Source organism: Procambarus clarkii, chromosome 87 (assembly GCF_040958095.1).
Source record: "Procambarus clarkii isolate CNS0578487 chromosome 87, FALCON_Pclarkii_2.0, whole genome shotgun sequence".
Taxonomy (NCBI): Eukaryota; Metazoa; Arthropoda; class Malacostraca; order Decapoda; family Cambaridae; genus Procambarus; species Procambarus clarkii.
Genome location: NC_091236.1, coordinates 8756989 through 8782787, shown reverse-complemented (window position 1 = coordinate 8782787; position 25799 = coordinate 8756989). Strand labels below are relative to the sequence as shown.

At 40.5% G+C, this 25799-nt stretch overlaps 2 long non-coding RNA genes across 11 annotated transcripts; one reads left to right on the top strand and one right to left on the bottom strand.

Annotated features, from left to right (window-relative positions):
* Positions 1-1917: 1917 nt before the first annotated feature.
* LOC123747063 (uncharacterized) lies at positions 1918-8900 on the top strand. 6 transcript variants are annotated; one of them, XR_011225642.1, is made up of 11 exons: positions 1918-3599; positions 4670-4890; positions 5089-5154; positions 5493-5554; positions 6097-6184; positions 6302-6372; positions 6643-6711; positions 6995-7152; positions 7783-7853; positions 8102-8184; positions 8748-8900. It is a non-coding gene; the product is annotated as an uncharacterized lncRNA (long non-coding RNA). The 6 variants fall into 6 exon arrangements; XR_011225639.1 differs by having other exon boundaries at positions 2587-3599; positions 5493-5550; positions 6995-7181; XR_011225636.1 differs by having other exon boundaries at positions 2590-3599; positions 6995-7181; positions 8748-8899.
* LOC123747062 (uncharacterized) lies at positions 6066-24112 on the bottom strand. Of its 5 annotated transcripts, none has more exons than XR_011225631.1 (6): positions 24098-24112; positions 23510-23689; positions 20390-20552; positions 19046-19144; positions 8730-8820; positions 6066-6164 (listed from the first exon to the last, which is right to left on the bottom strand). It is a non-coding gene; the product is annotated as an uncharacterized lncRNA (long non-coding RNA). The 5 variants fall into 5 exon arrangements; XR_011225632.1 differs by lacking the exon at positions 24098-24112 and adding an exon at positions 23905-23919; XR_011225633.1 differs by lacking the exon at positions 24098-24112 and adding an exon at positions 6972-7139 and having other exon boundaries at positions 23510-23725.
* Positions 24113-25799: the final 1687 nt, after the last annotated feature.

Genomic DNA, 25799 nt, shown 5'->3' with positions numbered 1-25799 from the left:
TTATCCGAATAGGTACTGGATGATGTACCTATGCTGCTGATATTGTATGGATGATAGTATACTACTGGATGAATAAAATGCTAGATATATAATGTAGTTAATAATAATTTAATCGTAACTTATGAGGAGATGCTTTTCATTCATAGGGTTATGAATCTATACCCACTGAAGCCATGAATGCTGAAACATTGCTGCAATTTAATATCCAAATACTGTACAGTACAGTACTATAGATAAACTCATGGGGACTTTTGATAAGCCTCTGGCTTCCTGTTCTCATTGAGACCACTAGAGTGACCCTAGGGTAAGAAATTTAGGTAAAGAAACATGATAAACTTGTAAATGTCCACTAGAACACTAAAACTCTATGCAGAAATATTTGTAATTTTTACTTTACTTTTTTACTTAAATGCTCCACTTTTAATTAGCAAAAGTAGGTATACACAGGAATGTGCTTCTACCTTATTCTATATGAGATGTTACACAGCATAGATCAAGAACTAGCTATAGGTTCAATTATTATTCCCATGTCGTAGGTTGGTTAGTCATACATGGAATTAGGGGAAGATAGAGAAGATAGAGAAGGGGAAGAAGCCCGAAATGCTGCGCGTACTAGTGGCTTTACAAGATTGTAAATACTATGCTATGTATTCTCACAAACCCAATGTACCTTCTTGTATATAAATAAATAAAATAAATAAATAAATAATAATACCCCAGAGTCTGCCAGTGCAGACTACTTATCACATGCCTTTGTATGACTAACCATCCTGTGTGATGGGGATTTTAGCATCAAGTAGCTAGCTTTTTGTGACACACTGTACTACCCTTCATATATAGTTTAGGGCAGCTGCACAAATGCAAATCTACTTAAATGTGTTAATAAAAATGAAATGCTCTATATTCTCGAGCCCATTGTTTGTGTGGCAATGTGCATTGAATTTTATTACTATCTCATCAAAATTGAAACTTGCTTAGCTAAATAAATTGTGGGGTTCAGTCCCTGAGCCCATTATGTGGCTCTGTAACCCTTTCCACTACCGCCCAAAAGATGGGTATGGGGTGCATAATAAATAAATAAATAAATAAATAAATAAATAAATAAATGTTTATTTAGGTAAGGTACATACATAAAGAGATTTTACAAAGTTTGTTGGATTAATAGATAGAGCTAGTGCATACAATGCCTAAAGCCACTATTACGCAAAGCGTTTCGGGCAGGAAAAACATTAATGACTAAAGCTTAAAACTAATGGGTAAAAAGAATAAAATGTGTTGAGAACAAATAAAAATAGAGGTAAAAGAGGGGGGAACATGGCTGAAAAAGCAGCACAAATACAATTACAAATTATTACAGAAAATTACATTCAAACAGCGTTGTTTTGAAAAAAACAAAAAAAACAAAACATACATGGGTTGACAACAGAGGGGTAAGGTAGGTTACAGGGAATTTATTAGGTAGTGCTTTGTTTTTATCTTAAACTGGTTGAGAGAGGTACTGTCTTTAACATGGTTGGGAAGATCATTCCACATTCTGGGTCCCTTGATTTGAAGAGCATTTCTAGTATGATTAAGTCGTACTCTAGGAATATCAAAACTGTATTTATTTCTGGTGTGGTGCTCATGGGTTCTGTTACAACCTTCAATGAATCTTTTGAGGTCAGGATTGGCATTACAGTTCAGCGTTTTATATATGTATAATACACATGAGAGAATGTGCAATGACTTAATATCTAACATATTCAGAGATTTGAGTAGGGGTACCGAGTGATGTCTGGGGTTAGAGTTGGATATTGTCCTAATAGCAGCTTTGTGTTGAGTAATTAGAGGATGTAAATGATTTTGGGTAGTAGAACCCCAAGCACAAATACCATAGTTGAGATATGGATAGATGAGGGAGTAATAATAATAATAATAATAATAATAATTTTTATTTAGGTAAGGTACATACATACAATAAATTTTTACAAAGATTGGTTGACTTATAGGTAGAGCTAGTACATACAATGCCTAAAGCCACTATTACGCAAAGCGTTTCGGGCATGATAAACTTAAATGACAAGCTTAATACTAATTGAGCATAATGAGTAGAATGAAAACAAGAAATGAAAACATAGATGAAAAAGCAGCACAAATACAATTATGTCAACAAACAGCGCTCTTAAAAAAAACAGACATTGGTTGACAATAGAAGGGTAAGGTAGGTTACAGGGAATTTATTAGGTATAGCTTCGTTTTTGACTTAAACTGGTTGAGAGAGGTACAGTCTTTAACATGGTTGGGAAGGTCATTCCACATTCTGGGCCCCTTGATTTGTAGAGCATTTCTAGTTTGATTAAGTCGTACTCTAGGAATATCAAAACTGTATTTAGAGTCAATACAATAGAGAGTCACCAGGGCAGGGCGGGGTACATAATATCTGATCTTAGAAAGAATGCCCACAGTTTTTGAAACTTTTTTTTTATATATTTAGAATGTGTCCCTGGAAATTCAGCTTGTGGTCAATGAGAATGCCAAGGAATTTGCCATCTAATTTGTTACAAATTTGGGTATTGTTTATTTTGAGATTTATTTGATTATAGGATTTATTGCCAAATAGAATATAAAACATTTTGTCAATGTTAAGGGTGAGTTTGTTGGCAGTTAGCCAAAGATGGACTTTCTCTAGCTCAGTATTTACTGTGGCATTTAGAGCAAGGGGGTCAGGACTGGAGTAAATGAAGGTTGTGTCGTCAGCAAATAGAATTGGTTTGAGGTGTTGGGAGGCATTTGGAAGGTCATTAATGTAGATGAGAAAGAGGAGAGGGCCAAGTATGCTGCCCTGAGGAACACCAATGTTGATGGGTAGGGTGGGAGAAATTGTATTATTCACAGAAACATACTGGAGCCTGTCAGTAAGATAAGATTTGAGGTATTGCAGGGAGTTTACCTCAATAAACTTATTTCAATTTCAACCGGGTAGTTGTGTTGAAACATACACCAGTGCCAGGCACTCATAAAAGAGTGCCGGGGGAATCACCACTTGGGATCATCTGTTGTTTGAGGACACACCTCCCCTACACCCACCAGCACCACCTACAACCACTAGCATCACCACCACCCCTATACCTAGGAAGTGATGGAATGGAATGTATTAAGCAGTGATGTGGTGGAGGCTGACTCCATACACAATTTCAAATGTAGATGTGATAGAGCCCAATAGGCTCAGGAACCTGTACACCTGTTGATTGACGGTTGAGAGTCGGGACCAAAGAACCAAAGCTCAACCCCTGCAAGCACAAATTAGGTGAGTACAACTAGGTGAATACAGCTGAGGGGCGGGACCAAACAGCTGAAGCTCAATTTCCTACGCATAACTAGGCGAGTCCATAGGAATTACCGTTTGTCTTGGCGCCATCTATGTTTTGACAGCAGTACTACTAATGTTCCCACGTTATGTGATGATCACTATACGGGTGTTACGGTCAGTTGCTCTTCTATATATGTTTATGGACAACGTAGGTGATTTGAGGCAATTTACGGCCAGAGTGAAATAGTATCCACGCGGTGAGTGATGGAGGAGGATATATACTGCTGTGTACTCGACCAGCGGGTGAGAGGTAAGTTATATCGAACAATTATGGGGAATAGATGGGTTATTTTAAGCGTAGAATGTCAGGTAACCGGTAACTACACAGATGGGGTAGTGTTTTTTTAAGTCTTTATTTACTAAAGTGGAACATTACATTATGCCTTTAGCTGAACAAGTCTACTGGTGGGGGAAGTAGACGGGTTTTATGAAAGTATTTTACCTAAATATTTGTATTTGGTTAACTAGTTCAGCCGTTACCAGGGAGGATGTTCCTTTAATCTAATCTAAAAATTCTAGCCGGACAAAGTGATTAAGTAAAGAAATTGAATAGAACGAAGTGGTTTGCCAGGATGCTTAACATTTAATTTAGTTCACTTGCTATGCAGCCCATGCTTAAAGAATGCAAGTTTATCATATTGAATCTACCGTAGTTTTACTGCATTTAATATACCGTTTTTACCATATTTAATTATGTCGGTAAAGGCCGGTCGTGGAAAGTTCCTAATATAGCAAGTTTTAAAGGAAAAGTTTGAGTTAACTTTAACGCTTAAGTTAGTGACCAATTAGCTTAGTCTATTGTGAGGAAAGTTACTAGAATCTAACATTGCAAGTGCCATTTCTCCTCTTTTTGAGAAACATGACTAGATACATGAATCGCATAGTTTTATTACTAAATGTTCATGGATTAGGTTGCATAGTTGAGGAAATGGTGATAAGGTTTGTGATTTTGTGTACCTTGACTTCAGCAGAGATTTTGATAGTGGCGCAAAATTAATAGGGGCTCGAATCATTGGGAATGCTGACTGAAGTTGATTAGGTTATGGCTATACCAAAGGAAATTGGTATAAATGGGGTTAAGTTGGGAGAAGTGTTGTAAGTAGTGCCTAAAAGCTCTCCTTGGACCTCGGTTATTCGCAAGATTATGGTTTAGACTGCAATAGTTGCAGAATTGGCAAATAAAAAATACCGATGCGCTATATAGTTTTGAAATGGTAAAGACTACCAGATGCAGTTTAATGGTGACAAATGTAAGGTTTGGGGGCTAGGTAAAGATGAAATAGATGGTGTAGATTGTTAAGAGTATTAAATTTTTTGCAGGTGGTAAATTCTCCCCGAGCTGGCACTGCTCTCCAGCCTGGGATGTTGATTGATTAGTCTTCAACTGCCTCCCAACATGGTAGTGAGGTCCTGAGCTGACATGCAGTGAGGAACGTGGAAAGCTTCCTGAATTGGCACATGGTATGCCTCACTTTCAAACCAGCAGCTGGCACAAATGTTCCAGCTAACATCAGAATAGTGAATGAAGCCCACAGTAAAATGTAAGTGGTACAGTAAATGGACACCCCCCCCCTCCCTTTTGACACTGAACAGTTGGGAGGAATGTGTAACTGTTAAGGGTAATCATGAGTCAAAGTTAATGGCAGGAAAAGTTTTGTTGTAAGTGATGGTATTTTTCCCTTGACAGTAAAAAAAAAAATATTCAATGTTTACTTTAGCTTGGTTTAAAATTTATATAGTTTTCCAGAATGTGGTTTGGAAAGTCCAGAAGTCCCTCTGTGAGTTAATTGCTTCAACAGAATCAGGCGAGTTGTAGTAAAGGTTAATCTGAATAGATTTGCATAAAAGTAAAAAATAGTAATAACTTTAAACAATATAGCATTGGCTAAAGATAAATGTAAATTGCCATTGAAGTGCAGTTGTGGATAGTTTCTCAAATGACATTTACTGAAACTTGGCAAATTGATGCCATATATTTATATTGCTAAATTAGATCTTTACTACTGCTACTAGAATATGTAGGAAAGGTAAATTCCTTTAAGAATTTTTTTCCATCTGAATTTGTAAAGTACTGAATGCTAATTTGAAAAGTAAAGCAAGATTGGCTTTAAATCTGAAATTAATTTGTTGAAATATTTTTCAGGTGAAAGTGATTATGATGCATGGACTGGCTTGGAGTGAGGCTCCTTTACTCTGCAAAAGTGGGTGAGTTTGAATTTGATGTTTTAGCTATATCAATGACCTAATCTTAATTCTCTTATCTAGTCCATTTATAGGTGTGTAACCATGTCCTACTGTTACAACCCACAGGGGATGATGCAGTTTGTACTGATCCTACCCCATTTCATAAAAGGGGACCAGGCAGTCCTGCAGATTTCCCTGGCTTGGCCTTTTCAGAGCTTTGCTCTACTACCCATCTAATAGATGGACTAGATTTGCATAGGTTTAGGGACCCTTAACAATGGTTACATTGTTAATTCTCACAGGGCTTGTTTGCATCTAAAACTTTAGTGCCTGGCATGTATTGTACAGTGCTTTCAGTAAAGCATATGTACAATGTGTTTGGCACTAAAGTGGTGGATGTAATGCACCCATTCCGGGAACAAGCTCTGCACTAAAATCAGAGGAAGGGATAGGCCTTGTTGAGCCTGTTAAAAGATAGGCTGTTAGGATTTTTTGGGCTTATTATTAGGCATTGGTGATAATAAAAGTAGTGTCCCTGTTTAATGTTTATTTTTCTTTTACAGGTGATTGTCTCTGGAGTTGTCTTGGCCTTTTGGATCTTCTGTTCATCTAGGAGCATCTGTCCCACAACCTGAAACAGTTCATAAAAATGTTTGTAACAGAATTTCATAATTGAAAGTAAAAAAAAGTTAAAACACAAATAACTGGTAACTGTACTTCATCTAATTGTAATATATAAATGAAGTTTAAATATGCTTTTTCTTTCAGACTATAGATCAGGAAGTCCAGAACAACATCCTAGAGTTTGAAGGTGGTGTTTGCTCGACATTCAGAATTGGGTGAGTGTGGTAGTAATAATAAATTAGATTTGCATTATATATTACATAGTAAAGTTAAACAATGTAGCATTATGTCTGAAGTATCTTTCTCCACTTAAATGTACTAAAGAAACTTAACTTGAATAGCCATATCTACCTTTTTAATTGCTTGATTAGCATTAATAAAATTTAAAATTTTAGCCAATTTTAAAGGAACACTACCATTGAGAATTTGCAAAGAAACTAGAGTAAAAAGCTGTATTTATAAGCTAATTTGGTTAAATGTTTCAGGTACTTTGCTAGATTACAATGGTATCAAAGCAGCGAGTGGCTGTTCTACTCGGCACATCTATGAAGCTGGTATGTTGAATTACATGTTTTAGCTATATAAATTGTATTACCAATATGGGGATGCAGGGGTGGGGGAATACCAACTTTAAATTATAATTGAAAAGATTTCGGTATGCTACTTTTTAAATTGTTACCAAATTGTTACTAAAAGGGCTTTTTTTCTAGAATCAATAAATGAAAGATGGGGTGGGGGAAGTAGGTAAATAGTGTATTTTGAAAAAGGCAAATATTTAAGTTTAAACATTGCTGTGGGGAAAAATTTTATTAACCATATTAAATGTTTCATTGGCAGGTTGTGGAGGGTGCTTCCAACATAACTTCAGGAACAGTGTACAGAACAATTGGTGGAACTTGTATGCTACAGAAAGTAGCACAGGGGCTGGCCAGCTGAGCAGACAGCACACTGGAGATGTGATCCTGTGGTCCCAGGTTGAATCCTGGCAAGAAATGGTGGGCTGAGTTTTTCACCCTATGCCCCTGTGAGTTAGTCAGCTGTAATGGGCTGCTTTGTGGGGGGACTAAAGGCCTGAAATTGCCAAGATGCTTTTGCCCTCTATCATTCTGACAGTTAAGAGTACTGCAATAATTGGTATTTAAATAGTGAAGGGGCCTGGAAATGTGGGATAAAAACTGTAGTTCTTGGCCTTGACAAGTGGGTACAATAAAAGTTTAGTCCTTGCAGGAAATGTTTTGAATAGCAAAGAAATTTTAAAATGGAAATGTTACATTTTATTAAATTTAAGAATTGAGGGTATTTAGAATGTTTACTTAAATGGTAATTGGTTTGCTTAACTTTATTCAGTTACTTGGTTCTAAAATAATTGGCTAAGTTTTTCCATCTATAAATTGCACACAATAGTGATGCATCAAATGACCAAATCCACAAGGGCTGTGATGAGGGTTCAAATGTCCCATGACAATGTAAAAAAATTGCAACAGGGAGGTAAATTGACCTCGTGGATTTGTTCATAATTAAAAGTTAAAAAAAAATAATGGTACAAGAGACAAATTGAATATTGACTAGTAACTGTACTTCATATTTTTTTAATGCAACTAGTTTAAATAGGCTTTTTCTTTCAGAATAAGAATTGGGAAGTCCAGCTGTTCATCCTAGAGTTTGAAGGTGTTGATTGCTTGACATTCAGAATGGGGTGAGTGTTGGTGAATATTTTAAATAGAAAAATAAGTAAGGCATCAGTGGTTGCATGTAGATAATGTAAAGTAAAAATTTTCTCTACTTTAAAGTACTTGTTAAACTTAAATAGTTTGAGTAGCCATATCTAAGTCTTGTGCTTGATTAGCATTAGTGAGAATAAAATGTTAAGGCACATTAGCCATTTGAGTTTGCAAAGCAACTTTTAATACAAAATTTATAAGTTAATTTGGTTAAATGTTTCAGGTGGTAATGGAGATTATGATGGTATCAAGGAATTGACTGGCTTAAGAAGTGTGGCTGTTCTACTCTGCACATCCAATAAGCTGGTATGTTGAATTAAATGTTTTAGCTATATCAAATAATTAACTTGCTTTCTTTTTTATCTAGTCCATTTATAGATGTGTACCAAAGTCCTACTGTTACCACCTGCAGGGATTGATGCAGTTTGTACTGATCCTACCCCATTTCATAGAAGGGGGGCCAGGCAGTCCTGCAGATTTCCCTGGCTTGGCTTTTTCAGAGCCCTGCTCTACTACCCATCCAATAGATGGACTAGATTTGCATAGGTGTAGGGACCCTTAACAATGTGCAAACATTGTTAATAACTACAGGACTTGTTGGCTGAAAGAGTGGATACATCTAGAGGTTTAGTGCCCGGAACATGATGTATGTAGGCTTCACAGGAAGCCTATGTACATCATGTTGAGGGCACTAAACCAAAAGATGTGTTCCACTCTTTCAGCCAACAAGTCCTGCCTCAAGATGCAAGTAAGGGGTAGGCCTTGCTGAGACAATCTTAAAAGATTGGGACTTAGGGGTTTTGGTAGTAATTTGTTAGTGTTAATAAAATGAGTGTCCCTGTTTGATATACTTTATTTTTCTTTTACAGGTGGTTGTTGTCCTTTGTACTCTGGATGTTTTCCTGGCCTTTGAAGTTTGGAGTCTTCAGTTGAAACCTCAACCTGAAACAAAATTGTCAACATTAGTTATATTGTATACTATTTAATAAATCTTTTAATGAAAATACTTTATACTTTATCCTGAAAGTAGCTATAATTTAATCATGCTGGAAATTAATATTACAAACAATATCTAAACTTGCTATAAGAGTTTATATAAAACTATAATACACAAAGGTATAATACAAAATATATAAACTTAAGTTTGTTAATTATATAAAGCTATAATAAGTATATATAACAGTTATAATATAAACTTGTTAAAGTTTATTATAACTTAGTTAAATTATACTAAGTATATATAAGTTTAATTATATAAAGCTATAAAGCTAATAAAAACTTAAGTTACCTTTATGTAACATAAGTTATATATAAAAAGGTAATATTATACCTTTAAGCAACATTACATTTTATAAGTGAAAACTAATTTTGACAACTTAAAAGCTTTGCATACCAAACTACTCATTTTTATAGTTATCAGGTTAAACTGCAAAAGATAAATTTTAGCCATTATTTTAATAGTTAATTTAATCTAACAAATTTCACTTTTAAAGCAAATGTATAGACTAAAGTTAAAGCTATGGAACATTGATTAGTGGAAATTTTGTAAAAATTTACATCAATGATAAGATTAAACTAAATTAGCTAAAAAAATTTTTCCCACAAGTGTCACAACTTGATAGGAAACATGAAAGTGTTTCCTAACAATATTGTCTAATGGTACCAAACCCTTCAATTTTCTACGAGTAAGAAGAAAAGAAACAAAACCATTAGACATGTCCAATCTGTTAATATAATGATGCACTGAAGTGTCCTACCAAATATTAATGAACACTGAATTATTCACACCAGACATCCCATTACCACAAATGTTTCAAACTGCTGAAGATAACTATCTGCCTATAACAAGCACCATAAATGGGAAGAGCCTTACAAACTAACATTCAAAAAAACTTCAAATACCTGGAATTCAATCCAAGCTATTAAATGAATTGACAGCCAAACTTACTGCCACTTAAACTCGCTAGATAGATTTCAAATGTTACTCAAATTTTTGAAACTGCCAAGCAGAAAACTTTCAAATTACTTTGACCTCACATCTGCAAGGTCCTGAAGGGAAGAAACATTAATATTCTTGTAAAATCAACAAAACATTGGTTTGTTAAAAACAAGCCTGTTCACAATTTTTTTCTGATAACCAGCTATTCTAACACACACACTGTGTTTGATAAAGCACCATATCAAAGGCTAGGAGTGAAATATGAAGCACATGGAATAAAGGATAAAAAGATTGCTTAATTAAAACAAATAAATTAAAGCTTCCTCTGAAACAGATTTGACTGGAAAATACGGCATGAAGCGTACCACAAGGGTCTAAACCTTATATACCTCAATGACAAATCAAATTATTACAAACCACATCAATTTTGCAGATGACACCAAGATTTATGGTACAGGGAACATGAAAAAATGATATCGAGCCCTTACAAAGATCTACGGGAACTCTAAAAATGGTTACAAGACTGGCAAATTCTTATTATTATATACAGTATTTAACATTGCAAAACCTTACAGGTGAGCCAGAACAATCCATATCACAACTACCACATTAAAATGAAGAAGAACAATGAAATAAAGGACCTTTGAGCTAGATTCCGTCATTAACCAAAAGTTGCTCCAGTAAAAAACAAAAAACCCTAGAATTAATCAAGCTACCTTTTGACTTTAACGAAAAGAAGGTAATTATTCTAATGTCCAAACATTTATACACAACATATCTATAATCACTTAGATAATTGAAGCCAAGCATGGAGACCCCCCACCTTCTTTACAAAAACACATCTACTTTCAAACAACTTCAACACTGGCCAACAAAAATATTTCTAAAACTAAGTCAACTAATAACAGGAACAACCGAGAGCCACGACAAACACTCCAACTCTCTCCTACACCAAACTCTTATGCTATTAATGATCCAAATTATTTTGATATACTTCCTACAGACGAGTCCAGAGATAGGACGATCTGGCGAGTAAACTGAAGCACGATACAGGTGTCAACGGACATCAGTCAGCCCACTTGTCACCACAGGGGATAAACTAATAACATTATAACCTGCAATTTTGTATGACTCCTTGTGGCCATTTAAATCAATAAAACCCAGGGTTGTGGCAATGTTTTAGCATAAGGTAAGGCATACAGGAATGCCTGGTAATGTCTAGTCCTTGTATGTGCTTTAGGCAACCAAACTGAATAACAACATTGCTCGTGTTAGACTATTTTATCCGAGTTTCTTATTCGGTACAACCTTTTAAACCCAAATAGGAATGCGCTTTAAAGATCCATTTATTTGGAGATTCTACTTACCACAATCTAAATTACCGGTCTCTGAAAGTACTATGAGATAAGTTTAACTAGATGAGTGTTTGCCTATCCACACCCACATGAGGAATGTGACAACACTGAATAAAGAAAGGGGCTTTGAGCATTCAGCATGCAACAATTTGACATGACATAACCAATATAGCCAGGTCATACCTACCCCTCCTACATACCCCCTAACTCCTTCCCCCAATCCCATCACTCCTGCCCTCCCTTCTACGCCCCTCACTCCTACCCTCCCTCCTGCCCCCTCAATCCTCCCTCCTACCCCCTCAATATGCCCCTCCTACCCCCATCACTTTTGCCCTTTCTCCTACCCCCCTCACTCCTCCCCCCTACCCCCTACCTCTCTCCTACCACCTCCCTCCTCACTCCTCACCTCCTGCCCCCTCACTCTTACCCCATCAATCCAGCCCTCCCTTCTACCCCCTCACTCCAGCCCTCCCTCCAATCCCTTCACTCCTGCCCTTGCTCCTCCCCCTTCCTCCTACCCCCTCACTTCCTCCTGCCCCCTCCCTCCTACCCTCTCATTCCTCCCTCCTACCCCCTCCCTCCTTTCCCCTCCATCCTGCCCCTCCGTCCTACTCCCTCACTCTTCAATACCCCCTCATTCCTCCTCCCATTCACTCGTACCCCCCCTTCACTACTACCCCCTTACTATTCCTCCCCCCTAACTCCTCCTCCCCTTTCACTATTCCTCCCTACCCTCACTCCTCTTCACCCTCATTCCCCCTTCCCTCCTCACTCCCCCTTCCCTCCTCACTCTTCCTTCCCTCCTCACTCTTCCTTCCCTCCTCACTCTTCCTTCCCTCCTCACTCTTCATTCGCTCCTCACTCTTCATTCGCCCCTCACTCCTCCTTTCCCCTTCACTCCTCCCCCCCCCCATCACTCCTTCACCCCCTCATTCCTCCTTCCCCCCTCACTCTTCCCACCCCCCCCGTCACTCCTCCTTCCCCCCTCACTCCTCCTTTTACTCCATCCCCGCTCATACCTTCCCCTCCCTTCCCCCTCCCTCTTACCCCTCACTCTTGCCCATCCTTCTTCCCTCCCTCCTACCGTTCTTCCTGCCTCTTCACTTCTCCCTCCTACCCACTTCCCTCCTCCCCCTCACTACTCTTCCCCATCAATCCTCCCCCTCACTAATCCTTCTCCTCACTCTTCCTTCCCACCTCACTCCTCTACCCCTTCTCTCCTCTACCCTCCTCACTCCTCTACCCTGCTCACTCCTCTACCCTGCTCACTCCTCTACCCTCCTCACTCCTCTACCCTCCTCACTCCTCTACCCTCCTCACTCCTCTACCCTGCTCACTTCTCTACCCTGCTCACTCCTCTACCCCTTCACTCCTCTACCCCTTCACTCCTCTACCCTCCTCACTCCTCTACCCTCCTCACTCCTCTACCCTCCTCACTCCTCTACCCTCCTCACTCCTCTACCCTCCTCACTCCTCTACCCTCCCTCCTACCCCCTCACTTCTACCCTCCCTCCTACCCCTCACTCCTTCCCTCACTTCTACCCCCTCACTCCTACCCTCCCTACTACCTCCTCACTCCTACCCTCTCTCCTACCCCCCTCACTCCTTCCCTCCCTCCTACCCCCTCACTGCTTCCCTCCCTCCTACCCCCTCTCCTACCCCCTCACTCCTACCCCCTCACTCCTTCCCTCACTTCTACACCCTCACTCCTGCCCTCCCTCCTACCCCCTCACTCCTACCCTCCTTCCTACCCCCTCACTCCTTCCCTCCCTCCTACCCCCTCACTGCTTCCCTCCCTCCTACCCCCTCACTCCTACTTCCCCTCCTACCCCCTCACTCCTACCCCCCCTACTACCCCCTCACTCCTTCCCTCACTTCTACACCCTCACTCCTACCCTCCCTCCTACCCCCTCACTCCTACCCTCTCACTCCTACCCTCCCTCCTACCCCTTCACTCCTACCCTCCCTCCTACCCCCTCACTGCTTCCCTCCCTCCTACCCCTCACTCCTACCCTCTCTCCTACCCCCTCACTCCTTCCCTCCCTCCTACCCCCTCACTGCTTGGCACTACGAGAATCAACTACAACCACAAAGGAGGAATGAGAATGAGAAAACAAGAGACAAAGAGCATAGAGAATAGCATAAAGTTCTGCCGTAAAGACGCTAGCCTCCGAAGGGAGGCGACACATGTAAGTACGGTCAGGAAAAACAACAGAGTAGCCCATACCATCCGCAGAATTAGACCCATCAGGGAAGATGGAAATAGAGTGGGAGTGCGAAGAAAAGTGCTCAAGGAAGAGGCTTTTCAGAATTGTAGGAGGGGTAAAGGCTTTAGTAATACAAGTCAAGGACATACAAAACTTGGGAAGGGGGACTCTCCACGGAGGTAATGAAGGAACAATACGAGGAGAAACATTAGAAATATGAACAGAAAGAGAATCCTGTAAGCGAGATAACTGGACAGAAAGTGGGAGACAATGAAGAGGAACAGGAACCACAGGAGGAGGAAAAGTCAATGCACGACAGAGGCGAGAGGAAGGATGTTGGAAGGACCGCGCAAGATAGTGAAGACAGCAGCGATCACGGCAGTCCTGAAGAGAGAGAAAGCCAGTGTCAACATACAAACTAAGGGCGGGAGTCGAACGAAAGGCACCAGAGCCGAGACGCAACCCAGTATGGTGCAAAGCATCAAGACGGCGAAGAGTAGAAGGAGAAGCAGAAGAGTATGCAGGGCAACCATAATCGAGTTTAGACAGGACGAGAGAGGAGTGCAAATAGAGGAGCGTGCGCCATCCGCTCCCCAAGAAGTATGGGACAAAACCTTAAGGAGGTTAAGGGCCTTAGAGCATTCAACTCGGAGGCAAGAGATATGGGCTGACCAAGACAAACGAGTGTCAAAGACTAACCCCAAAAGCTTCGCGGAATCCCTGTACACAATGAGATGACCATAAAGCAACAACAATGAAGTAAAGGTCCTTTCAGTAAGAATCTATCATTCACTGAAAGTTGCTGCAGTTAAAAATAAAAGAAAATACAAGTCCCTAGAAATAAACAAGCAACCTTTTTGACTAAGGAAAAGAAGGTAGTTATTCTACTGTATAAGTCTAAGTATTCACTTAGATAACTGTATCCAAGCATAGAGGTTCCCCCCCCCCCCCTTCCCTTTCAGAAAAACATCTACTTTCAAAAAAGTTTAACATTGGCCAACAAAAATGATTCCAGAACTAAATTGCCTAATACCAGGAACAACTGAGAGCCATGACAAACACTGCAACCCTCTCCTACCCCCAAGTCTTATGCTATTTATGATCCAAGGTAATTTGAGATACTATACTGTACTTCCTACAGACGAGTCTAGTGAGAGGGTGATCTCCTGGCGATTAAATTGAAGCACGATACAGGTGTCAACGAACATCAGTCAGCCCACTTGTCAGCACAGTGGATAACTAATGACATCATAATCTGCAGTGTTGTATGCCTCCCTGTGGCCATTTAAATCAATAAAACACAGGGTTGTGGCAATGTTTACAGCATAAGGCAAGGTATAGAGGAATCCTGGAATGCCATGTAATGTGTAGTCCTTGAATGTGCTTTAGGCAACCAAACTGAATAACAACATTTCTGGTGTTCGGCTATATAATCCGAGTTTCTCATTCGGTATAATGTTTTAAACCTAAATAGGAATTCACTTTAAAGGTCAATTTATTTGGAAAGTGCTAACCAGATTCCAAATTACTGAGCTCTGAAAGTACTACAAGGCAAGTTTAACCGAATGAGTGTTTGCCTATCCATACCCCCATGAGGTATGTGACAACACTGAATAAAGAAAGGGTCTTTGAGCATTCACAGTGCAGGTATTTGACATGACCAATATAGCCAAGTGTTAAAGATCATTCTAAGCAGTTCTGCACAATCCATATACTATCAATTAATATAATTGTACAATGGTGCTTGGTGGATGATATTTCCTATTAAAACTCATTGGACAACTGTTTGTATTAGACATTTTAAACCTACAATTGGTAGCCCTAGATATCGCACTACAGTATTAATTACAAGATGAACAATGTAAAATCAATACCACAACAGCAAAGGATGACGGCTTTTCAACAACCGACAAACACACAGGTCTAACACCAGCCATCCCGAGAGAGGACGTCCCAAGCATGTACACCCCACAACTTTACATCACCTTTGCTACCTCACGCGAGCACGCAACAGCATGAGGATGCCATACTCCCAAACCAACTCCATGCACTTTGAGGCTTTAACAACTCAACATTTAAAAAGTTGATTTAAAAAATCAAACACCTGAATTTTTCCCTAATTAAATTTACTAGGGAAATGCACACCAAGCCATGAAACTTACAATGAAGATGAACAAACTACACACAACTGTCACCAAACTTCCACATACCACCCCCTTCTCACTCCTGCCCTCCCTCCTTAGGTGCTCTGATTGGCTGAGCACCTGAGCCACCACCACTCACCTCTTGTTGTGAGAGCCTAAAGCATGTTTGGTTGCACTTTAAAAGTTCCCGAGTGTACTCGCCTAATTGTGAGTACCGCCTGCCCGGTTCACCATTTTGTTTTTCAATCTACCTCAATTTACCCCTTTACAGTCAAATATTATGCAAAATTCTGTTTAAGACTTGTCCCTTCTTAACTTAAATAACTGCTTTGGCCATCTGCAATCTTTCTAGGTGGGTAACAATGACTCTTGAGGCCAGAAAGGACTTATCAAACGGCGATCATAACAATACGGTACACACACAAAATCACAACCTGATATACACCAAGCAGAAAATCCACTGGAGCTGTGAGGCGACGTAAACCCTTGCCCAAGGCACTGGCAGCTGCATACTCTACCACAGTATATTATTGACTTTGTAAAAGTCTTACAACCGGATTTCCCCATAAATCACAGCAAGTTTTGAGGCCACTCCTTGAGTCAACGTCTTACGTAAGCCCTACAAGCACTCAGGTGAAGGCTGAAGCAGTTCAACATCATACGCCCCAACTTCAAATACACAGTTGAGAGGCGGGACCAAAACGTGATTTTCTGTGTGTGCCTGAAGTTGGGGCATACGGTCTTGCTTCACCCTTCACTTTACCCTTCACCGGCGTACTTCAGGGGTTTTATTTAATACTTGGACTGGCTTCAGTAGGGCCTCCAGACTTTCTGTGGCTTCACAAGTGTCACGTGAATCCCCTGCATAGCAGTGGAACTGCCTTTTCCCTTCACCTTCAATGCCTCTGCACTGGAAGTATACATCTACACCAGCCCAGAAGAGTCATCAGTCCTGCCACCTCTCCATACCCCCCAGGGCCTGGCACGGCCTGGTACGACTCAGAGGCAAGCCGGGCGCCACTGCTAACTGGCAGTTTGTCCCCACAAACAAGCAGTTAGCCGCTTTCAACTGACAGTGGTACAGCTCAACACAAAGGCACCGCCAGCCACAACAAGCAGTTTGCTAGTTGACCAGATGTCCACCTCGTGTTGACACTGGATGAGTCATCACCGCCGGACTATATAAAGAGCGCTGCCTCCCTGGAGAGGCAATCTCTCCCTTAGTGCTCTAGGATCACCTTCGTGTCTCTAACCCGTCGTCCGCTTCCAGCCAACGTCGTGTGACTGATGCCATGGTGGTATGGTAGCTGTCTTCAGAACACCAGTATATCTTCATACTTTTATTCATTGCTTATAGTTTATTTTTTGCATTTAAGGTCATACTAACTTGTTCACCTTTGCATTACATGATAGTCAAGTATTGTCATGTGTTATTTTTGTTCATTACTATTTCAGTAAATTGTTTAATTACTTATTTGATAATTTTCATTTGTTTCCACCTGCAACTTATATACTGCAAGGCCAATAGCAGCATTTCTTTCATTTATGTGAGGGAGAGCCATACCATCTTGGTTCAGTATAGCTGTGATACCATAACCCGTCACACAAGATATCCAGTTGTAAGACTTTTACCATCAGTGGTGGTAGAGTATGCAACTGGCAATGCCTTTGTTACAGGTTCGCTTCATCTCACAGCCCCAGTGGATTTTCTCACACATTTGAATACATGAAACAACTTTATTTGATACATTCCAAACCAAAGTACTGTACAGTACAGTAATTATCAAACCATCAAATGTGTGGGATAATCATAGTGCGCTAAATATCACTAACGTCGCCAATACAAGAACAAAAACGCATACGGCGAACAATATCAAAGGTATTGAATTTACCAAGAATTTTATCGAGGGACAATTGACAGTGAGGGATGGTCGGGAAGCAAGACACGTAAGTCCTGGAAGTCAGGACATGTAGAGACAACGGTTTGGACAATAAGAAGCAGGGCAGCGCTCCATTAAGTGCCCGTGAGTTAAACGTGTATGACCAATATACAGCCTCGCCAGAGCCGTTTCCCACCACCGGTTACGGTGGTAGGAGGAAGGCCACGGGAACACACTACTCTTAAGAGCACGCAGTTTGTTACCAGTAACAGAAGACCAACAACCCTGACAACGGGCAAGAATGGGGAAATGAATAACTGGGTAAAAGTCATAATAAGGAATACCTTTACGGGAGATGGGACAGGTACGGATAGCTTCCTTAGCGGCAGTGTCCGCACGCTCATTTAAGAACGCACCAATATGGGTGGGAATCCAGCGAAATTCCACTGTCTTAAATCTACTGGAGATAAGAAACAGCCAATGTTGAATTTCAACTACCAAAGGATGGACTGGATTAAAGGATTCTAGAGCCATGAGGGCACTGCAAGTGTCAACTACAAACACAGAGGAGGATTGACAGCGAGAAAAGAGTTGATGAAGAGCATAAAGTTCTGCCATGAAGATGCTAGTCTCCGGAGGCAGGAGACACAAAGGTGCAGTCAGGAAAAACAACAGAGTAGCCTACACCGTCTGCAGACTTAAGACCCATTGGTGAAGACGGAAATAGAGTGGAAGTGTGAAGAAAAGTGTTCAAGGAAAAGGTGATTTAGAACTGTAGGAGGGGTAAAAGTTTTAGTCATGTGGGTCAAGGCTTACAGAATTTAGGAACGGGGACCCCTCCATAGGGGCAAAGACGGAATGACACGAGGGGAAATATTGGTAACACAAACTGAAAGAGCATTTTGTAAGAGAGACAACCGTACAGAGATAGGTGGTGAAGGGGAACAGGAACCACAGGATGGGTAAAGGTCAAGGCATGACATAAGCTAGAGTGAGGGTGCTGTAAGGACCGTGCAAGGTGGAGAAGACAGTAGCGATCATGGCGATCCTGTAGAAACAGGACGCCAGTTTCAACATACAGGCTCAGGGTAGGTGTCGAAGGAAAGGTACCAGAGCTGAGCCGTAACCCAGTATAATGCAGTGTGTCCAGATGGTGAAGGGTAGAAGGAGAAGCAGACGAGTAAACAGGGCCATAATCGAGTTTAGACAGAACGAGAGAGGAATCTAAAGAGAGGAGCAGTGTCGATTAGCTCCCCAAGAAGTATGGGACATGACCTAAAGTTAGTTAAGGGCCTTAGAGCATTCAACTCGGACGTAAAAAATATGGGGCGACAAAGACAAACGAGTGTCAAAGATTAGCCCTAAAAGCTTTAGCAGATTCTTTGTACAAAAGGGGATGACCCCTGTTACCTAACAGTAAATAGGTATCTGGGAGTTAGCTGTTACAGGCTGCTTCCTAGGGGGGTGCGTGTGTGGGAGAAAAAAAAATTTAGTAATTAACCACTGAACTGCTCTGTCTCCAAATAACACCCTGGTGCACAAGAAATAAATTCTTTCCAAAAAAATTTTTCTCTTCTTATATTGTTAAAATGCAGAGTCTGATCACGGGGAAACTAAACAAAAAATATTGTATGTGACTTACTTTAGCTGCGATGGAGCTGGGAAGTTGAGCAAATTATGGGCGCTGAGCGTTGGAGCGATGGGGGTCTGTCGGCCCCGCCACCCCGTGCGACGGCAGTTGCTGCGAATAAAATGTTGCGCAATTATTTTGAAGTTTCTCATTCATTTCTTCCTTTTTTTTGCTGTAATATTATTTAAAAGTGTGTAATTTGTGGAATTGATATAATTCAAAGTATAGAACATCGCTATGCTCAAAATTATGGGCCTCATATATGCGACATATTCTACAATCAAACAGTGTTTTTGCTGTTATTACACTATATACACACATTGTATATACCCATCTACGTATGTATTCACCATAACGATCCACTATGTTGGTATGGTGAGCCCAAAAAACATGAGTGAGCTGCCACACCCTGCCAGTCCTCACTCCCTCCTCCAACACATTACTCGCCAACATTCCTCCTCCCAAAATACTGTTATTGTGTTTATTACACTATTTACACACGTTATGTATAAGTATGTACATGTTTTATTCATGTACATACGTACATACTTGCCATCTCCTCACCTCTCTCTCTTGCCTACTTAATCCTCTTGCTTCCCTCATCTCATCACAATCGACTTTATAATGGTCCAGGACGTATCGAAATGTCGTCGTCTATTCAATTTCCAGTGTGTGGTTTGGTCAACAATGAAATCTTCATGCAAGATCTTATAAAGAAAACCCCTAGAACGAGTTTTGCAGATACGAAAGAGTTTAAGGTGAGTAGGGGATGGTTTGAGAAATTTTGAAAAAAGATGTGGTATTCATAGTGTTGTGAGGCATGGTGAGGGTGCCAGCTCAGACAAAGTAGGGGCTGAAAGATTTGTTCGTGATTTTAAAGATTTTGTAGATACTGTATTGATGGATATATTCCACAAGTGTTTAATTGTGAGGAGACATGGCTATTCTGGAAAAAATTGCCGAAGAGGACATACATTACCCAAGAGGAGACGTCACTGCCCGGACACAAGCTAACTTGGGCTAACTTGTGTCAGGATAGGCTAACTCTTGTGCTGTGTGGCGATTTGAAATTTAAACCCTTGCTCGTGTATCATTCCGAAAATCCAAGAGTTTTAAAAAATATATAACGTGCAGAAAAACTGTGATGTGGAGTGGTTTGCCCTGCCATCAAAAAATATCTGCAAGAGAAAAGTTTGACACTCAAGGTCCTGCTTCTCGACAATGCTCCTGCTCATCCTCCAGACTTGGAGGATGCATTGTTGGGGCCACTTTTTTTTTTTTTTAGGGATATTCCTACATGAGCCCTGAGTTTCTGGCTAATGTATCAATGACATGAAGGAGGAGTTTTCAACCTACCTTGTGTTAGGTGTGCAGAGGTCAATGGTTGAACATAATGTCAGGAGCAAAGGGGGGCGTTTGCCTCTTCGAACACAATTGCGACCATCTTCATCTCTTCGAACTATCCTAAATGCTCTCTTCACCTGTCTGACCAAATTGGGTGTCCAGACCACCTTTGAATCTGAAATTGTAAAATTAATAGCAATTTCAGAATATTCAGTCTATTTATACTAACAAAATTATACATACAGTACTGTAATTAAAATTTTACAGAATGATAAAGGCAATTTAGCAAATTTGTTAAATGCACATCGGGGAAATACATTAAAATAGGTTAATATTGTTTGTAAGGTTGATGGGAAATGTTTATTACTTTTATGATTTAAAAGATGTATAGCCCTAATACTCCATCCTGGGTGCATTCCACCAGGTAATGACCACAGCAAAAGTTTTCCACGAGGCTCTATTGTCACACAAACTTTTCACATTTTCAAACTTGATTCATCTTTCCCCCCCCCCTCGTTCCAGGGGTTTTCTTTAAAAGGTCTTCATGCAAATGCCTTGGTTTCTCACAAATGATGGCCTCTGAAATGCTATCACCTGCTAACTCATTGTTGTGTATCCAAATTAATAAAAACTTTTTAACATCCTCAAGTGTTTGTGTTCTTTGTTTCGGGATTGTTGATATGCCTTTTGCCACTTTAATGCTCATAATGTCCTTTTTCTTAGCAAGTACAGTGCATATTGTTGACATAGATTTGTTGTACTGCCTAGCTAGTTCAACAACCTGTGCACCATTTTGATGTTTATGAATGCTCTCTTGTTTTTCCTCTATGGTCATTCTCACATGTGTTTTCTTGGCTTGAACCTTACCACTGGCTTTCTTGGGACTCATGGTAAGATATATCATAACAAATTTTATGTTCAAATAGCCAAAAATCCCAAAACAAATGTAATGCTTTACAAAGAATTCAGGCGCGATATTTACTAGGCAGGAGACTGGTAAACTGAGGCGCGATCACCATGCCACCACGTGCTAGGTCAGCCCATACGTATATCAACAAACTCCTTTCCCGAGGCAAAGTTTGTAACCCGATTCAAATTTTTCGAAGAAATTAGGCTCGTAACCCGAAAAGTTCATAAATATTCATTCGTAAGCCGAGGTGACACTATATATAAGTAAAAAATTAAACTCAGGATTACTTTCAACCCCCACCCCTTTTGCTCTACTCCATCGCCACCTACCTTCACCCCCCTCTATGATGTACTCTTCCATAGACACCTACCTTTGCCCCCCTCCTCCCCTCTACTCCTCCATCATCACCTACCTTCACACCCCCTCCCTTCTCCTCCTCCATCGTCACCTTCCTTTCACCCTCCTCTATGATGTACTCTTCCATAGACACCTACGTTCACTGCATATAATGCTCCCCTCTACTCCTCCATCGTCACCTACTTTCACCCCCCCCCTCCGCTCTACTCCTCCAGGGTCGCAGACAATTTCATGAGCGTGAGAACTACGAGTTCTCTAACCACTCTCACACTCCTACTCTCTCACCAGTGAGCCAGTGAGGGGGAGGGAAGGAGGGAGGAAATGAAGGAAGAAAGGTGGGGGAGAGAGAATAGGCAGGGGGGAGGAGGGCCTAGATACATTTCTTCCATATAGATAGGTAGACTGAGGGAGAGCTGCTTGCCAACAGCCCTATCAGACAGACTTCCTATTCCTCAACCCTCCCTAATATGCCACACCCTGGTCAGGACAACTTGCTCGATTGTTATTCTTGGTGTGACTCGAGAACTGACCTCGAGGCGGGGCATGGGCATGGATTATCTCCCTGGGGCACGCACCTCCCTGCCCCAGCTCTCTCTCTCTCTCACATAATCTATCAAGGGTCTAACATGAGGTCATTGTGCCTACCAGAAGTGTATATGTCCAAGGCTGGCCACCTGTCTGGACCATTCAAACGTATAAACACGGAATTAGTCTATTAAAATTATATGTAATGCTACAATTATAAATTAATTTGTTCATGGTCATTCGTTTATCAGTATTTTAATATGAGGTATATATACGCATGTATGTATACATTGACGTACACATATATGATTATGTGTATAGAATGATTATGATTATGTGTAATCATATATGATTATATCTAATGGAATGCATTAGTAAGTGATGTGGTGGAGGCTGACTCCATACACAGGTTCAAGTGTAGATATGATAGAGCCCAATAGGCTCAGAAACCTGTACACCTGTTGATTGACGGTTGAGAGGTGGAACTAAAGAGCCAGAGCTCAACCCCAGCAAGCACAATTAGGTGAGTATATGAACGAATGCACATCTACACTTTCAAATGAATTAAGATACCTTGAGATACACAATGACTTAGTTTAAATAGTTTAAACACATTATGGTACTGATTTTGACATGCTGATGTCTGGAAGGGAGAGGGGGTGTGGGGGGTTATTGTCTGAGGTGGAGGACCAGAGGAGGGGGTCAGTGGAAGGATGGTGGCTGGAGGGATGCCATTGTTCTAATGGTTATGAAAACAATTATTGATGGCAGGAATTCAGTGGGTGTGTACTTCACTCGCACCATCACCATACTGTGCCCTGCTACAACCCCCCCCCCCACTCCACCCATGCTGTGCGGGGCGTATTACACATTATGGGATAACCGACTGTCTATCCATTCCTGTCTGCTCGTTATGCTGCCCTTCCTTTTGAAAATTGTCTGCTTTATCGACTTCCTTCAAGACCACACGTTAGCTTCTTATCACGCCCTCTTACCACTCTCAGGGAGCCGGCTCTTCTATACAATAGTTACCACTCAGTCCCCAAGATGAAAGAGTGTCCGGGCATATGACTTATTACGTGTACTTATTTGCGATTCGTTTGGGCTGTCACGTGTGGTGATTAGTGTTGGGTAAGGCTAGGCCAGGTCAGGTCAGACTAGGCCAGGTCAGACTAGGTTAGGTAAGGCTAGGCCAGGTCAGGCCAGGTCAGACTAGGCCAGGTCAGACTAGGCTAGGTAAGGCTAGGCCAGGTCAGGCCAGGTCAGGCCAGGTCAGGTCTGGTCAGGTCTGGCTAGGCCAGGCTAGGCAGGGTGAGAGAAGTAAAGCGGCAGGTACTTACGTTTCCGAGAAAGTAGCGGCGGTAGTATATTGTTGATTTAGATTCGACGACATCCTGAAGCTAGTAGGTGGCGGCCTCATCGCTCTCTAACTTCTTGTTGTTGTAGGGGATACGAGGCATACCCAATATCCCCCTTACATTGATCACATCGCACACTAATATTTTTACTATTTCGGACACCTGGCAGGTGGAGATCACAGGCTGTACAATACTGATAAATTATGTAATTCACAGAGATAAAAAGATACGTTGATAAATATTAATGTTTTATATTTTATTAAAAATACAGATATATACTTTGTTTCATACGTTAAATGTACCAATATTTCAGTATATATTACATAAGCATAGTATATATAATTCAGTATATACAATATATAATAAGAGTGTCAGACCACGGAGGAAGAATTGAAACAGGAATTTCCTTTAGTACTTTCTTATATTAATACATCTTCAGAGCGAACCATTCCTTCTGAAGATGTATTAATATACGAAAGTACTTAGAGCATTCTATTGTGGTTTTTATATTGAACAATTATACATATACGAAACAGACAAATCTGGGGCCGGATTCAGGAAGGTACTTACGAAGGTTTTTCCTCTTAGCTAAGAGCGTTTTCCGTCTTAGCGCCTTCGTGGCGGCTACGTCCGTATTCAATTAACTACTTAAGTGGAAAAACCTTCGTAAGTTCATTCCTGGATTTAAGTGTGGTTTCTACCACTCGTAGCTTTACGTAAACTGGATATAAGTCATTTTTTCTCTACTACATAACACTGGGATCGATTTATGATATTGGAACATGACCAAAATATTATAGCTGGTGAATCTAGTGAAGAGGAGTCCTTCGTGTTAGTTATATATTCATTCTCTGCTTGAAACTTGAAGTAAATATGTGTTTGATGATAGTAGAATTAGTTTTATAATAGCAAGATATTATACCAGTAGTTATTAAGTAAATAAACACTGGTGAACATGAAATATGAGAGAAGGTGATGAGCCCTGCCTGATGGGATCATTTACTATCACCAAATGCGCCTGTTCACCTAGTAGTAAGGGTGTACCTTAGCTATACATACCAATTTCTAATTTATTTAGTTTGGTTTTATTTTGAAATTAAATCTGGGTGAGACATAAAATAAAAATATGCTGCACAAATGATGTTAGGTAAGGAAAAGGGTAAAAATGTCAAACTTTATTCATTGAATACTTAAAGCTATAATTATGACTATATAGATTATTAAAAAAGAGAGAGGGAAGTAGGGGTCCAAGACCTCTTTCTGTTATACAATTTGGGTGTGGAACAAGTAATTATCAAAAGAAGGCACCATGCCGGGAAGGCTATGTAGCAGTAAGGCAGTGAGGTGAGGCAGCTACTTATTTGAGAAATGCTTATTTTATTTACCTTATAAGCTGAGGCAACTTATTTTATTTGAGGAATACTCAGCTGATTCCTCTACATTTAGCATGGAACAAATTTGTGTCCAAGACCTCTTCCTGTTACTCAATTTGGCTGTGTGTAACCAAACTAGAAGTGCTCTACAAATCAAGGGACTCAGAATGTGAAATGACCTCCCGAATCATGTCAAAGGCTGTACCTCTCTCAACCAGTTTAAGAGTTAAACCAAGTACTGCCTAATTAACTCCATGTAACCTAACTTACCTCCTAAATGTCAACCCATGTCTTGCTATTTTTTAAACAACGCTGTTCACCAACATGTGCAATTGCTGATTTATGCTATGTTAACCCCCTTTTTGTATTTTTTATTCCTTCTTTCAACACAATTTATACCTAATCCCGATTACTATTAAGTTTTAGTCTGTGTTTTTTTCCCCCCACACCTTGCCCGAAATGCTATGAGTATTAGTGGCTTTATACTCATATATATATATGTTGCTGCTCTCTGATTGGCCAAACAAAACGTTTGGCCAATCAGAGAGCAGCAACATTCTTCATATTGAAGATTTAGCGCTGGCTTATCGGAGCTCTACTGCCTCCCATTTATGTCGAATTTTCTTATAAAATTAGTATATTTCGAAGTAAAACAATGTTTTTTCAACTTCTACACCCAGCACCGACATTGTAGTAAACAAATATGTTACATTTGTTGTTTACCTACGTAATTCTAAGAGATACTGTGTAGCTGTCCTTGTTGCTCGGAAGATGCGCTGACAATTATTGTATATATTTACTGAATTTACCCAAGGGCCACTAACTATCTAGTGACCTCGAAGAGGACAAAAAGCCGGCGGCTTGTTAAAGGGCCCGCCAATTGTCTTAATGATATTTTT